Source organism: Chenopodium quinoa, unplaced genomic scaffold, assembly GCF_001683475.1.
Source record: "Chenopodium quinoa cultivar QQ74 unplaced genomic scaffold, ASM168347v1, whole genome shotgun sequence".
In the NCBI taxonomy this organism is placed as follows: domain Eukaryota; kingdom Viridiplantae; phylum Streptophyta; class Magnoliopsida; order Caryophyllales; family Amaranthaceae; genus Chenopodium; species Chenopodium quinoa.
The window spans coordinates 4,045,058-4,052,853 of NW_018743252.1; positions in this window are offsets into that span (position 1 = coordinate 4,045,058).

Consider the following 7,796-nt stretch of genomic DNA (forward strand, 5'->3'; position numbering starts at 1 on the left):
AAATAAAAATAAAAATCAATCTTTCCCCAAATAAAATCGTGTTGATTTGAGATCCAAATTCATCAATTACCTGGTAAAATCGCTTCAATTAGAACTCAAATTAATAACCTTTATATTATTGCTGGTTTAGGGAATAACAGACAAACTTTTTTGATCACCAAGTTTAAAGATTACAAGTCAATTCAAACACACCAGCCATAAAATTCCTCATCAAAATTCAAAACCTTTTAATCTAAGTAATTTAATATCACCTACTAAAAAAAGTAATTTAATATAAAAATAAAAAAAATGACATCATCAATGTATTTAGGCGGGAAAATTTTCATGAGAAAGAAACACGTGTACGCTTCGGAGAAAATGATGATGTCAGCAGTTGCTATTTTAGTATTAGTTATAGATAGATTGATGACATTTGACATGCAATGGAAAACATATGGAGGAGAGCGCCACGTAGCACATATACTTTGTTTGGAAAGCCTTTTAATAAATAGTATAGATATGATCCATTGTTACTTTTAAGATTCTTCCACACATTATCATTTTTCAAGAATATTAGTTGAATAAATAATTTAATTTAAATGCTAGATATCCTTTTGTACTAAAAAAAAAAGGAATATATACAATAGTCTAACAAAATCAAGCTATTAATCAATCCCACCTAAAATATTACAAATATGTTCTCAACTTATTTTAAAACTAGGGGGGCGCCATATTTAGAAATATTCGGGAAGCTCTTCGGTTTGGCCTTACATCACAACTTTAGTTGTTGGTAGCATTAATAAGGGAAAATATGTAAATAAATGTTTTTAGGGGTATGAATGTCTACACACTATTTTTATGATTTTATAAAAAGAGAGTTAATTAACATTAATGAGGGCAATTAAGTAAATAAATATTTTAGAGGGTATAATTGTCCAAGCACACATAAGAGTTATCTCATACTTTTTAAAAGGTGGGGATATAAAGTACTCAACTATATTTAATTTATTTTTACAAAATATATAAACTTTATTATTTTCATTACATACAGATAAACTATGTACTCTATATCAAACTAATTATATACAATCATCTAATAAACACCAAAAAAAACATGTACTTTGCAATTAAAGTATTATACTTACTTAAATTAGAAATAAATATAGTTATTAAATTACCATGTACCTTTAAATTTTAGCACATTGCACTTTTTAAGAATCTTGAAATTATTGCGAATTACTTTAAATAAGACAGCATAAAGAATACAAAAACTTGCTAAAAAAAATATATATATGTCCTAAACTAAACATAACACTACACGAAAAGAGCAAATTGGCAACGGTTCAAACCCCCCCAAAGGCAACGGTTTTGAACCGTTGATTATTTAAGGGTTGCCAAATCCCAAAATAATTGGCAACGGTTCAAAACCGCTGCCAACTCAAGCAATTGGCAACGGTTAACCGTTGCCATTGACCATGGCGCCCTTTTTTTTGTTTTTAAAAATAATTGGCAACGGTTAACCGTTGCCAATTGCTTGAGTTGGCAACGGTTAACCGTTGCCAAATACAATGGCGCCTTTTTTTTTTTTTTAAATATTGGCAACGGTTAACCGTTGCCATTGACCTGTATTTTTTTTTGCTGCAATATTATTAATATTATAATATTAATATTAATATTAATATTAATATTAATAATTAATATTATTATAATATTAATATTAATAATAATAATTATTATTATAATATTAATATTAATATTAATAATAATAATTATTAATATTATAATAGTAATAATAATAATTATTATGATAATAGTAACAATAATTAGTATTATTAATAACAAAACATAAATAATAATAACAATCGCAAGAGATGATATAAATTAGAAAAATGTTTCATGTATAGTACATAATTAGTAAGCTAACGCTAGGATTGATGTAGTAGCTAGCTAGTAAATGATATTTACAAATTAAATGTGATGTAGGTCGCCAACATCTCCCGAATTACATGGAGTTCCTCACTCGTGTATGGCTGTCCCGTTTGCCCCTTGCAAAACTTAGAATACACAAAACGTGAGTTAGTAGAAGTGAATTAATAATAATTGGGGTTAGTTAAATGTGACTAATGCTTGAGATTACAAGAAAAGAGCAAGTAAGTGGTTTTGGGACGCAATTTCAATCAAAATGGCTCAAGTAAGGCCATTTTGGCTACTAGGATGCCTATTTTCTATATTTCTTGTCTATTGAACTCTTAAATAGTTAAAACATGTCATAATCACTTTGTTATAGGTGACTAATGATTGAGATTACAAGAAAAGAGAAAGTAAGTGGTTTTAGGATGCAATTTCAACCAAAATGGCATACCTCTTCAAGCTGACGTGTGTCTGTACAATGACTCATCACTATGTCATACATGAATCTCATCACGTATAGGCCACAGTCAACTCCGTTTTCCTGTTGTGCGCACTAGCATGAGGAATAAAGCACATGAATCAAAATGCATAGCAAATAAGCAACATCTTAAGCATTATAAAGTAAGAAAATCACAACATCATGGGTGAATTACCTTGGGTGCTTTCCATGTAGGACCTCGAGGAGATCGAGGATTTATCTTCTTCATAGTACTACAAAAAACCAAATTAATAAGTTCAAATTTGACTAGTATAATCAAATACATATGAGTTAAGATATGAAAATGAATAACAAGAAGTGAAACAAACTAGATGCTTACTTTTGCAGTATGGACCTCACGAGGCGCTTTCTTACTTGAGGTAACCGAGCAGAATCAAAGTAGAAGATTGTGTTACTGGAAACACAAATCACAAGTAGGGTCCAATGATAACTACACACGAGACAAACAAATCAATAGTTAGCCTATTACAACAAATAAATTGGGAAAACAAATGAACTTGACTAGCATAATCAAACGTACTCCTCATAGTATGGGACGAATATAAACTTGTCTCCCGCACTCACTGATTGCCTGATACCCCGTTCAGCATAGTACAACACGTCAGCGGAGTTGCCTAAGATTCTAGCAGTGGACATCTGCTCAGGGCATAACCACCCAACTTGACAAGGAGATTCAAGCTCCCATATTTGCTCCTGGAGTGCTCTGCATGCATGATAACAAAATGTTAATCGAAAACCAAATGACAAACACCACTAAACTAAATTACCTCATGGATATTTGAATGAGGGAAATGTTAAGCATTGCACCACTTAGAAATTCCTTCACATCTTCTTTGAATAGCCATGCCGTCGCATCATCATCGTAGTGGAACATTTCCTTAGGAAGTTGGATTTGGATGGGGCTGTCATTAGGCAACACGCAAACACGGTTGTGCAAATAAGCTAACTCCTGAGGTAGCGATTGAAGCACCGTGTCTTCAACTAATGGAGTAGCTTGCGTAGCTGAACCTCGTGAAGGGCTCTTCATCGACGCTTTTCCACTCACCGAGCCATGTTTACTCCTGTTCTTTGGCCCCTCCACCCTTTTCTTTGGAGTTTGGCTTTTCCTCGATGGTTAATAAGACAAATCACACAAATGGTTAGAAAATATTTCCATCAAACTCTTAGGAAGAAAAGATTAAAGCGTGAAATCTAAATCTTAATTACCTGGTTCATCAACCGTATCCAAGCAGATGGCCATTGCGCAGAACTACCTTTTGCTGCCCAGAGTGTAGTGAACTCATCCTCCTCCACGGGCACAGGTATTAAGATGTCCTCAAACCCGGGAACCACAGAATGGATCCCGACAGAATAATGCTCAGGTAGAAGAGGTCGAAGATGGACCGTACCTTGTTCGGCCGGTTGTGCACTACCATAGGCAACAACATTCAAAGGTCCATCATATGATTCGCCCAGGTGAGGAAGTTCACAACGGGTCTCTTCCTGCACCAATTAGGAAGATACTTCATTTAAATATTCATAACTAAGTATCTTAGGTGTAATATAGGAGTTAATTCAAGCATTGAGCTAAAATCATGAAAAATGGGCAAGTTAGAACTCATTTAGGCCATTTTGAACCGTAAATACTCTAAATGAACCTAAAACTGGTAAATTTGCTTTTTTTATATTGTTTCAACCATAAATATTCATAACTAAGTTTCTTAGGTTTAATATAGGAGTTAATTCAAGCATTGAGCTAAAATCATGAAAAATGGGCAAGTTAGAACTCATTTAGGCCATTTTGAACCGTAAATACTCTAAATGAACCTAAAACTTGTGAAATTTCTTTTTTTATGTTGTTTCAAGCCATAAATATTTATAACTAAGTATCTTAGGTGTAATATAGGAGTTAATTCAAGCATTGAGCTAAAATCATGAAAAATGGGCAAGTTAGAACTCATTTTGCCCATTTTGAACCGTAAACACTTTAAATGAACCTAAAACTTGTGAAATTGCTTTTTTTAGGTTGTTTCAAGCCATAAATATTCATAACTAAGTATCTTATGTGTAATATAGGAGTTAATTCAATCATTGAGCTAAAATCATGAAAAATGGGCAAGTTAGAACTCATTTTGCCCATTTTGAACCGTAAACACTTTAAATGAACCTAAAACTTGTGAAATTGCTTTTTTATATTGTTTCAAGCCATAAATATTCATAACTAAGTATCTTAGGTGTAATATAGGAGTTAATTCAAGCATTGAGCTAAAATCATGAAAAATGGGCAAGTTAGAACTCATTTTGCCCATTTTGAACCGTAAACACTTTAAATGAACCTAAAACTTGTGAAATTGCTTTTTTTAGGTTGTTTCAAGCCATAAATATTCATAACTAAGTATCTTATGTGTAATATAGGAGTTAATTCAATCATTGAGCTAAAATCATGAAAAATGGGCAAGTTAGAACTCATTTTGCCCATTTTGAACCGTAAACACTTTAAATGAACCTAAAACTTGTGAAATTGCTTTTTTATATTGTTTCAAGCCATAAATATTCATAACTAAGTATCTTAGGTGTAATATAGGAGTTAATTCAAGCATTGAGCTAAAATCATGAAAAATGGGCAAGTTAGAACTCATTTTGCCCATTTTGAACCGTAAACACTTTAAATGAACCTAAAACTTGTGAAATTGCTTTTTTTAGGTTGTTTCAAGCCATAAATATTCATAACTAAGTATCTTATGTGTAATATGGAAGTTAATTCAATCATTGAGCTAAAATCATGAAAAATGGGCAAGTTAGAACTCATTTTGCCCATTTTGAACCGTAAACACTTTAAATGAACCTAAAACTTGTGAAATTGCTTTTTTTATATTGTTTCAAGCCATAAATATTCATAACTAAGTATCTTATGTGTAATATAGGAGTTAATTCAAGCATTGAGCTAAAATCATGAAAAATGGGCAAGTTAGAACTCATTTTGCCCATTTTGAACCGTAAACACTTTAAATGAACCTAAAACATGTGAAATTGCTTTTTTTATGTTGTTTCAAGCCATAAATATTCATAACTAAGTATCTTAGGTGCAAAAAAAAAAGAAAAAAAAACCAAAACGAGTGCAAAAAAAAAAAACACAAAAACCGGGCAGGAAGGGCATCGTGTGCACAGTGAGGAGCTGCACAGCTGCTGCAGTGCAGCTGCAGCCTCCTCGCGTGATTCCCAATGAGAAAGAGAATGAGAAGGAGAAGGAGAAGGAGAAGGAGAAGGAGAAGGAGAAGCAAAAGGAGAAGAAAGAGAATGAGGAGGAGGAGAAGGAGAAGGAGGAGGAGAATGAGGAGAAGGAGAAAGAGAAGGAGAAGGAGAAGAAAGAGAAGGAGGAGGAGAAGGAGAAGGAGAAGGAGAAGGAGAAGGAGAAAGAGAAGGAGGAGGAGAAGGAGAAGGAGGAGAAGGAGAAGGAGAAAGAGAAGGAGGAGGAGAAGGAGAAAGAGGAGGAGAATGAGGAGAAGGAGAAGGAAGAGCAAACAACAACAACACATCACATCAACAAAGCAACACCAACAACACAACACAGCGAAGAAACACCATTTCACAGCCAACTTAACCATTTCACAACACAATCCAAAAACCAATATCATCATCCAAACAAGTAAGTAAAAAATCACCTGTAGAATAGGAAAGTCATGAGGTGTCGGAGTATCAAGCCCCCTTGAGTTCGCATGTGAAGGAGTACCAATCTGTAATAGTGTATTGATAGTGAAACATTAATTAGAATCGTACCTACATAACTCAACATATCAAAACTTATAGAGTTGAATTCTAATCACGTACCTCCTCGCGTGCATTTATCTCCTGTTCTCCTTCTCTTGTTGTCGAGGAAAAGGGCAAGGTCAGAAAATTCATTTGCTTCGCCCATGCATTGAACTCTTCGCGCATCTCATTGCACACTTGTTCTTTAATTGATGACACTGTGGCATCGAAGTTCTGTGGCGAGTTCACACTTGCTCGGGATCTTCCAGATTTGGTATATTCGGGACCCATTACCTTCTCCCATCCTAGCAAGCTCCCCCCGGCACCTAATACCCGTCCCGGATGGTAGGGCTTTCCCATAGCCAAGGTGAAGGGATCCTTCTCTACCGTCGGGACGAGCTTGCCTTCAACAAGCTCTCCAGTGTACTCAAGCTGTAGCAAAAACAAAATGGCAACATGAAGTAAGTATTTATATAAAGTGATATACATGCAAATGAATAAAGTAGTTCACTAGTTCATAGTTGCTTACTAGCTTATCTGTCATTTCTTTGGTTTCCGGAGCCTTGATGGACCATTTTCCGGTTTTCTTGTCCCGCGAATGCATAGAGCAAAAGAAATCCCCAGCACGACTCACCAAAGTACTAGTCGTGGAGTCAGATGGCGTTGTGGAGGACCCTAGAAGCGCAGTGGGGTATACTCCTTCACTCACCCACGTATCCCTCCATTCATCATACGTCATTGCTCCCATATGATAGTGGTATTGCTTTTGCAATGCATTCCTGGAATTCTACTCCCTCATTTCCTACATAAAAAGATAAGTTAGTTTCATTACTAATAAAAAAGACGATAAATTACAACACAATTTTCATCAGAGTTCTTTAAACTTACAATTTCTTTTTTTTTACATTTTTGAAGAACGAAAGCTTCCCAATCATCCTTCGATATGCTAGGCCATATTTGTCAAGGGAGTTTCTCTTCATCGATGACATCATCATCACTGCCACCTCCTTTCTTGTTCTTTGGTTTCCTCACAAGTTTCTTTGTGATAAACCGACGAACTAAGTTACACTTGAAGCTTCTGAATCTTGCCACAAGTAAGGATTCAAACACCCTTCGCTTGGCGTACTCATTTGGAATGTTAAATAGACTCTGCAAGCACAAATAACAAACATTATTAGTTTGCCAATAACATAACAATAAATTGAAATTGTTTATAAATAATCACATAAAAAAAAACTTACCCTAGTATCATTCCAAAACGTGTCAATCAAGCCTGTAGGTACGTCGCTCATATGAAGCGTAATGGGGATTTTGCACGCACAAATCCCAACTTGACCAGCATACGAACGACGCCATTTACCTGAGGGTTGCCCTACCCTGTCATACTCTAAGACCATAGGACCGACAGGTTTCTTGAAAGCTGTCGTCGGACCCCTCATCTTTTTCTTCGCTGGTGCCTGCACCCCCCCTCCACTTTGATCCTCACGAAACGGCTCCATAATGGCATTATCGATTAGAGGCGCTTGCTCAGCTGCAATTTCAAACTCATCTATCATTCTCTCCAATGCATCTTGCGCCTGATCTTCTGGCTCAGCCAAATCAGGTTCCTTGTTCACATCATACATCTGGTCCCCATCATTAGATTAATCATCATCATTAGATTCAACATCCTCAACTCGAA